We start from the raw sequence: 9,572 nt of genomic DNA, 5'->3' as shown, positions 1-9,572 counted from the left end.
CATCCTCATCAGTATAGCTCCAGCCCATCTTTGCAGACTGATATCTGTAGAATGGGGTCATGAAGAGTCAGACGGGACTGGAAATGAAAATAACAACAATCTATGCCATTACTCCACTTCACATATAATCTATATAGGGAAAGAATGGGAAGGGCACCATATGTGTAGAGAGGTCCATGCTTGGTGGGAGTTTGACCTTGTGTGTGACTAGAAGGGAGGCAGAACAGATATTTCTAGCCTCTCCTCCCCTCATCATTCTCCAAAGGGAGATGTTCATTCCTGCCAAGAGGGGAAGCAGGGGGTTGGGACTGGAGGTCGTCGCTCTGTTCTCCTCTGAGAAAGGAGATGCCAGACCAGAAGTATATTTATCTGCTCTCCTAAACATTGTTAGTCTATGGGATATGGTTGGGTTTGAGCTAACTTTTGATTGCTTTGTAATTTCTGGAGGGAAAGGGGGAACTCAAGGTCTATATCCAAAGCTTTACCTTTCTCCCACCACATACCAGCTCCTCAATGAACTTACATAGAGAAAACAGCAAAGAAGCCCATTTATCTAAATCATAGCAAAACAGAAATCAGAGAAGGTATACATAGGAGAATATATACCTGACAATGCAGAATGAAGTCACTTTCCTGTTAGGAGTGAGAGGCAACCAAGAGACAGGGTCCTGGATCTCACCCAAGGTGGAACTCCCCAAAGTCTCTAGAGTAGCAAGCTGGGGATAGGACCATGATAAAGACAGTCAGTTCTCTCCTCTCATGTCTTCACAGAAAACCTGAAAACATCTTCAGCAACCTGAAGTGGGATTGGCCTCTTCCATCTTCTTTCTTGAAGCTGGTAGCCAGGAAGCACTTGAATGATGAGTACCTAAAAGAGGACTTGGCTGAGAACCAAAACTCTTACTTCCCACCAACTCCAACCCCCACCTCTAGTAGAGCAGGGCCTTCGTCTTCACTAATAAGGAGAGAGTCCCATATCAATGGGCTTTGGAACAGGGATTACATCTCTGTTCTAGTCAAATTGGCCCAATAGCTGGTTCCCATATATTCCATTTCCTGTGCCTCTGCAAAGATTATCTCCATGGCTGAAATGCTTTCCCTTCTTCCCTTCCCCTCTTAGAATCCCTAGTTTCATTCAAGGCTCAGCTAAAGTACCACCTCCAAAAGAAAGCCTTTCCTGACCCCTCTGCTCCTTCCCCCCAGCTGTTAGTGCTCTCCATAAAAGTTATTCTGTACTTACTTTGTGTGTGTGTATGTGCATGTATACATATATATTTTGCATGTTGTTTTCCATCCTACTTCCATCCCCAGTAAAATGTCAGCTCCTTTAGGACAGGAATTATTTTCATCTTTGGCTTTGTATCCCTCCATGCCTAGAACAGTGCCTGGCATAGTTGTTGTTCATCGTTCTTTTTGTAGAGGACCAGTGACATCATGGGTGATGTCTTGATTCTCTTGTGAATTGGATTTAAATAAGGCAAAGTTGCACAAAGTTGTCGATCTCTTTCTTCCAAAATCACTGAAGTCCAGTGGCAAGACAAAAGTCAGGACAACCGACAATGGCCTGAGACACAGTGGATGACCTTGGCATCTTGGCATCTCTGATGTCTAACCAAGCTCTAAGTCTCCACAGCACCTGCTTCAGCCTCCTTTATGGTCATTGGAACAAATTGTTCTTGGCCACCCATTCTGTCAGAGAAGTCTTTACATGCTTGGAATAGACACCCCACCCCAACTCACTTATGGGCTTGAGGCCTGTTGGTTACCCTCAACTTGGTTTAGCCTGTTTGCCAAAACAGTTTTACTGAGGTATGGTTACTCTGCATGATAAAGCTTCTTGGAGCCACAGGCGATAGCTGGGTCAATCAGGTGGCCACCAAAGGTGGATGAGCAGCCCTGAAAAGGGCTCAGCAGCCCTCACGCCAGAGGAGCCAGTCCTTCCCAAACACTCCACGTGCCCCTAGAGCATAGGAGTTACTTAATAAATGAATTTTAATTGAATGCTTATATTCTGTAGTTATTCAACTGCTTTGGGCTTCAATCCTTATCCTCATCTGTAAAACAGTGTTGAGATTAGGCTAGATGATAGCAGAAGTATTTTCCTGCTCTAGATCATGATCCCATGATCCCATGATCCCATAGTAATCTAGAGCTGTTTACCTGACCTCCACAGGCTGTATGATACTTACATATCTTCTGTAAATGATCCTCGGCTATTCCCCCTTTTCCATCTAAGACCTTTGATCTGCCACGCCCCCAGCCCATTCTGAGGACTATCACCTGCTCTTAGCCGTGGGCCACCTACCGCTGGTCAGCATGTCTATTTTCTGATCACCTGGAACATCCTGCATATTCTGGCCCCATGTTGGGCAAAGTAGCTGAGTCACTCCTTGTCAGAGAGCGTCCTGCAGCAGCACTGAGAGAGAAATCAATAGTGTGGAAGAAAATTAGCTCATTACACAGCCATAAACACCAATCTGAGGACTGTTCACAGTGTTCACACTCACACACAGGGACCCATTTGCTTCTACGTACTCTGGCAGATAAAGGACACATAGAAGGAACACAAGACAGATGGCTGTTCATTTTCAACTCTGGGCAGAGGCAGGGAGGTGATTTGTTTGTGGAAGGCCAGGTCAGGCCTGGCCTGATGACTCAATGTAAAATCTTAGAGCACCCTCAGTCCCTGGACCAATCTAATGATGGATACTCAGTGTCTGGTCAGGACCAAGCAGACTCCAGGACTGTTGTCATGCCTGACCACCCCAGGTGTGTTTAGCTTTTGGGCAAGGCTGAGTGCGCAAGGCCTATGTGAGACTGCTTTTTTCTCCCCTGGGGATGGAGGGATGGGAAGATTGGGACCTTTATATTCAAGCATTACAGAGGAGGCTTAGGTATAAAGGACAAACATGTGACTCTGGGAGCAGAACTAAAACAAATGTAGAGACAGAGGGAAAGCAAAGTTAATTATTACAGTGACTAAGGAGACTCCACATCTGCTACGCGTCTTAAGGGCATGAATTTTTGTGGCCTTGCCCAGCCTGCTGTCAGGAAGGAGCTCTCGATTTGGAACTAGAGGAGCTGGGTTCAGATCCTGCTTGTGATATTTTTGTTTGCTGTTGAAGTCTAGTCTTAGAGAGTGGCCCAGGTCCCTGAGAGGCAGTGAGTTGGCCGGTCTCACACAGCTAGTATATATCAGTCTGGTCTCCCTGACTCACATGGTGGCTCTTTATCCTTAATATAAAGAATTCTTAAGCTTTACATCTTGGACCCCTCTGGCAGTCTGGTGAAGCCTATGGACTCCTCAGAATAATACATAATACAACATACCTGGGATTACAAAGAAAACAAATTATATTGAAATAAAGATATATTTTTTTTCCATATTCAAGTTTGTGGATACCCACAGACCACTTCACTACATCACACTGTTTCAGGCTGGTACTATGTATAAATTTAGGCAGGTCCTTCCTCTCTAGGCTTCAACCTCCCATTCTTTTAAAATGAGGGCATTGGACCAATCTCTTCCCACTCTGATATTCAGTGACTCGAGAGAGTACTTCTGGCCACCTGTGATATCATCCGGATAATAGCTAAGATTGAGATAGCACTTCAAGGTTATAAAATGCTTCATATACTTTATCTCATTTGATTTTCCCACCTGCCTCATAAAGTAGGTCATGAAAGTATAATTATTCCCATTTTAGAGAGGAGGAAACTGAAAGTCAAAGAGGTCATGTAACTTGTCTGAGGTCACACAACGAGTAAGGGCCAGCACTGACCCAAGGAGCCGTATTTCCCACTTCCCAAGTCCCCACAGATAAGGAAACTTTTTCTGCGAAATCCTTGAATCTCTTTTAAAGCCCACAGGGGAGAATGAAGAGGACAGGATGCTGTGATGTCTCCTGCCTTGGGGAGTTTGCATTAGAATTGATGACACACCTGGCCACAGTGACTTACTAAAGGCCTTCCTCCCTCTTTTAGTACCTTAACGTTAAGAGAGCCCCTAGTTAGAGAGGATCCTTGGGGGTTCCAGCATCTAGCCTGGGTCCTAAGGGCATTCCTGTTCTCTGAATGCTCCTTTAGGGCCAGGAGGATGGCCAAGGAAGTTTCCCACCCCTGGCCAAACTAGTTTAGCCTAAATCTGGGCAATTCCTTTCAGATCTTGGGCCCAGACCTAAAAAGACTGAAAGGGGCTTGGATTTGGGGGAAAAGCAGTAAAGTCTCTGCTTCCTCTTAGATACCACCAGTGCCCAGACCAGGACTATTGGCTAATACCTCCGGGCACAGCCTGAGCACTCACCTGAAAGCAGTGACCCCAAACCATCTATGTGTAACAGAAAAAAGAAAAGAAGACCCAGCATCCATAGAAACTCTTTTTATTATAGGATTCAGGAGATAGGGACCCTGGGATTTAGTCATGGGATCATTGGATATAGAGCTAGAAGGGAACTTAGATACTATCTATCTTGAGCTATTCATTTTACAGATGAGGAAACTGAGGCTCACAAGAGGTAAAAAGGCTTGCCCAAAATTATAATTGGAGTAGCAGACAGGATTCAAATGCCAGTCTTCTGACTTTACATCGGGACTCTTTGTGGCAAGTGCATACTCCTTCAGCCTTGAATTATTTTTGGAAAACAGACAGGCTTGGGAAATTGGAAGGTTTGGGAGTTCCTTTGCTTATCCAGAATGGAGACTTTGGACCTGGAAGTACAGGCTCATCTTCTCTAGGATTGTTCTGCCTAAAGCCTTAAATGACCCAGGGAAATCCCTTCTGGTGATAATAAGGACATTAGCTCATGTAAGCATAGTAAAAAAATAATCAAGGATTTCTTTATTTATGAATAAAAAGTGCACAATAAAAGCTAATTATTGACTTGTGAGCCAGTTGCGCTATTCCATTTTCACTGCAAATTTTAGAAATGGAGCACATTTGAGATCTCCCTGAGAGCAGTTGTAGATTATGTGGCGGCTACATGGATAAATGACAAACAGGAGAAGCTGTAATTGGGTGGGGGGAGGTATCACTGGGTTCCTTCCCTTCCCATTTATGACGGGCAGGGGCTGGCCACTCCCTCGGCCATATGGGCTGAAGAGAAGGAGGTTGGACTGGGCTTCACCAGGGTAGCAGAAAACTCTGTGTCCAGGAAATCTGAAGACAATGCTTCTGTTGCTACTAATGAGTGCAAGGGCTAGGATCCTCAATTGTCAGTGGTATTGAAAGTCAATTGGCCCCATTATTAAACACTGCTTCCCAGAGTCCTTCCTTTCCAGGTCTCCCCCCTCCCCCCTGCTGTGTGAACCATCATAGCTTCCCTCAGGGCTAATTTACTTTTCTTGTGTAGTAAGAACAAAGGATCCTGTACCTGGGATACTTAGGTCCCCTATTCTCTCAATGATTCGTAATAGGTCTTATATCCATCCCCCATTCTCTAATCTCTTTGGCAACATCTTCGTTCTAGTCCTCATCCCCTGTTGCTTAGACTATTACAATAATTTCTTACTTGGTCTCACAGATTCCAGTCTGTCCCCCTCCTATCCTTTTGTCCTCTAGCTATCAAAATAATCCTCCTGACTAGGTCATTCCCCTGCTCAAAAACCTCTAGTGGCTCTCTATTACCTAAAGGATAAAGTACAAACTGCTTATCTTATCATCTGAGGCCCTTCACAGGCTGGATCCCACCTATATTTCTAGCATCATTTCATAATTTTCCCTTTAAAGGACTCTGTGTTCTAACCAAACAAGTTCAAACTGGAAGCTAGCTGTTTCTCAAATTTGACATTTCATCTTTCTCCCTGATGGCTGTCTCTCTGACTATTGAAATTCATCTCGTCCTTCCAGGTGTAACTAAGAGGACTTTCCTGAAAGCCTTTCCGGTTTCCCTCAAATGAAAGTGATCCTAGACTTGGGAGTTGGAAAGAACCTTAGAAGTCATCTCCTCCAGCAGCCTCATTTTACAGATGAGGAAAATGGGGCTCCTGGGGGTTAAATTACTCACTTAGGTCATATAAGTGCTAAGTGGCAGACCTGAGATTTGAACCTAGCTCCTCTGATTTCAAATTCTGCACTCTTTACACTTGTACCATTGCCAAACAGCTGATTGGGGGAAAAAATCTTTGCAGAAAGTTTCTCTGATAAAGGTCTGATATCTAGTATATATAAGAAACATTCAAATATATGAGAAGAAGAGTCATTCTTCAATAGATAGGCAAAGCATACGAACGGTCAATTTTCAAAGGAAAAAGTTCAAATGCTCAAAAGCCCTATTTTTTGAATGCTTTAAATTAATAACAATTAGAGGAATTAAAACTAAAGCAACTCTGAAATTCCAACCCACTTCCCACAGATTGGCAAAAATAACCAAAAAAGAAAATTTACAATTGCCACCGAAACTGCAGAAAAACAGGCAGAGTAGTGAAGTAGTGGTGGAGCTGTGAGCTGTTCTGGCCATTCTGGGAGGCACTTTGGAATCATACCCAAAAAGTCACTAAACTGTACATACCCTTTGACCAGGGATACCACTATACTTCTTTCTTTTTTATCAATTAATTATTATTAATTAATTATTTTTAGTTTGCAACCTTCCGTTCCACAAGCTTTTGAGTTCCAAATTTTCTCCCCCTTCTTCTCCTCCCCCCTCCCCTCCAAGATGCCATGTAATCTGATATAGGTTCTACATATAACCTCACATTACATTTATTTTCCCAATAATCAAGTTGTAAAGAAGAATTATAACCAATCAAATGAACCATGAGAATGGTGTTCTAAAACCTAAGATAAAATAAAATAAAAAAAAAAGAGAGAGCAAATAGTTTGCTTCAATCTGCATTCAGATTCTATAATTCTTTCTCTGGATGTAGATAGCCTTTTCCATCATGAGTCTTTTGGAGCTGTCTTAGAACCTTGTGTTGCTGAGAGGAGCTGAGTCTATCAAAGTTAGTCATCACCAAAGCAATGTGTCTGTGGTTGTATACAATGTTCCCCTGGTTCTGCTCCTTTCCCTCATCATCAGATCATGTATGTCTCTCCAGGTTCTTATGAAGTCCATCTGCTTCTCATTTCTTATAGCACAATAGAATTCCATTACATTCATATACCACAATTTCTTTAGTCATTCCCCAATTGATGGGCATCCCCCTGATTTCCATTTCTTTGCCACCACAAAAAGAGCTGCTATAAATATTTTTGTATATACGGGTCCTTTTCCCCCTTGTATGATCTCTTTGGGATACAGCCCTAGAAGTGGTATTGCTGGGTTAAAGGGTATACACATTTTTATAGCCCTTTGGGCATAGTTCTAAATTGTTCTCCAGAATGGCTGGATCATTTCACATCTCCACCAACAATGCAATAGTGTTCCAATTTTCCCACATCTTGTCCAGCATTTATCATTTTCCTGTTCTGACATGTTAGCCAATCTGACAGGAGACATGTGGTGCCTGAGAGCTGTTTTGATTTGCATTTCTCTAATCAATAGTGATTTAGAGCATTTTTTATATGACTATAGATATCTTTAATTTCTTCCTCTGAAAACTGCCTGTTTATATCCTTTGACTATTTATGAATTGGGGAATGACTTGTATTTTTATAAATTTGACTCAGTTCTCTTTATACTTTAGAGATGAGGCCTTTGTCAGAGACAATGGTTATAAAAATTCTTTCCTAAGTTTCTGCTTCCCTCCTAATTTTGGTTGCATTGGCTTTGTTTATACAAAAACTTTTCAATTTAACGTAATCAAAATTATCCATTTTGCATTTTGTAATGTTCTCTATCTCTTGTTTCGTCATAAATTCTTCCCTTCTCCATAAATCTGACAGGTAAACTATTCTCTTTTCTCCCAAATTGCTTATAGTATCAGCCTTTATATCTAAATTGTGAACCCGTTTTGACTTTATTTTGGTATATGGAGTAAGATATTGGTCTATGCCCAATTTCTGCCATACTATTTTCCAGTTTTCTGAGCAGTTTTCATGAAATAATGAGTTCTTACCCCAGAATCTGGACTCTTTGGGTTAATACCACTATACTTCAAAGAGATCAAAGAAAGAAAAAAAGGACTCATAAGGGACAAAAATATTCAGTTCTTTTTGCAGTAGCAAAAACTTGGAAACCAAAGGGGTGTCCATTAGTTGGGTAATTGTTATGTGTTACATGAATGGAATGTATTATAATTGCATCACAAAAATGATGAAAGGGATGTTTAGAGAAACCTGGGAAAATTGCATTAACTGACACAAAGTGAACAGAAACCAGAGAACAATTTATATAACAACAACACTACAAAGAAAAATAACTTTAAAAGACTTAAGAACACTGATTGAGAAAATGATCAGTTCCAGAGTACCCATGTTAGCCACTTCCTGGCAGAGAAGGGATGGTCAAGGTGCAAAATGAAATATATAATTTGGGGCATGGCCAATATGGGGAATTTGTTTTGTTGGTAATGCTTATTTGTTACAAAGCTTTCCCTTTTTTTTCTTTTGGAAGCAATTAGGGTTAAGTGATTTGCATAAGGTCACAAAGCTAGTAAGTATCTGATGTTAGATTTGAACTCAGGTCCTCCTGACTCCAGGGCCAGTGCTCTATCTACTGTACCACCTAGCTGCTTCCTTTTTTTTCTTAAAGAGGGGAAACTAAAAGGGCAGAATAGTTGCTAAATAAAAAAAAAGAAAAGACAGAAAGGAAGGTCATTGAAGTATTTTTAAAATATGCAGAAGACAACAGAATTACATATTTAAAAGGAAAAGCAAGCTGTACATATAGAGATTTGTGATTTCATGTACAATCATTTTCTATTCTACAGGATTAAAAAAAACACCAAAAATGCTGTACCATGCCACCTTCTGTATCTCTTTATCCTCAAATTTTCCTAGAGCCCTTTGCTTGGAACTTTTATTTTTTCCTTATTACTTTGTACTTATACATGTGTCCATGTCATAATCCGTCCCCTGATCCGGTAGAATGGGTAAGCTCTTTGAGGACAGGAACAGTGTTGTTTGTTTATCATCTTTGTGTTCTCTGTACCTAGCATACTTGCCCACTTAGGAAATGTTAGTTGAATGTGTGATGTTTCTTTTGGTCCCCGTCTTTGGAATGACCCTTCTCAACCTGGAAAGATTTCTCTTGTCTCTGAACCATATTTTGAATGTAACTCACACTACATCTGGAGGACCATAGCAAATGGCTGCTCTGTCCTTCCTTCTTGGCTAAAAGCAGAGGGCTGTCCCTGAGAATGGGATTAATGAATATTATAGGACTGGTCACTAAAAGTAATGTAAAAGCAACCAAAAAAGTACCTAGCAAAGCCAGGTGAGTAAACGCTGCAGGTGTCTCCTTCCATGGAATAATGAGCTACAAAGCACATGGATTAAAATGGACACTGGACTTGGATTCCAAGGTTTTCTATGGGTAGAAAAGAGTGGATGGGATAGGGCAGGCTGATGCCCTCACAATTCTGTGTGCCTGTTCAGCCATAATAGTTCTGACTGACTTAGCTGTCTGTCTCAGCATCACTCTAGCTAGAGCAACTCCTGGCCCAGGGGATTTAGGAGCAATCCATCTTCAGGC

This window comes from Trichosurus vulpecula, chromosome 3 (genome assembly GCF_011100635.1).
Source record: "Trichosurus vulpecula isolate mTriVul1 chromosome 3, mTriVul1.pri, whole genome shotgun sequence".
Lineage (NCBI taxonomy): Eukaryota > Metazoa > Chordata > Mammalia > Diprotodontia > Phalangeridae > Trichosurus > Trichosurus vulpecula.
This window is presented reverse-complemented; position numbering follows the sequence as displayed.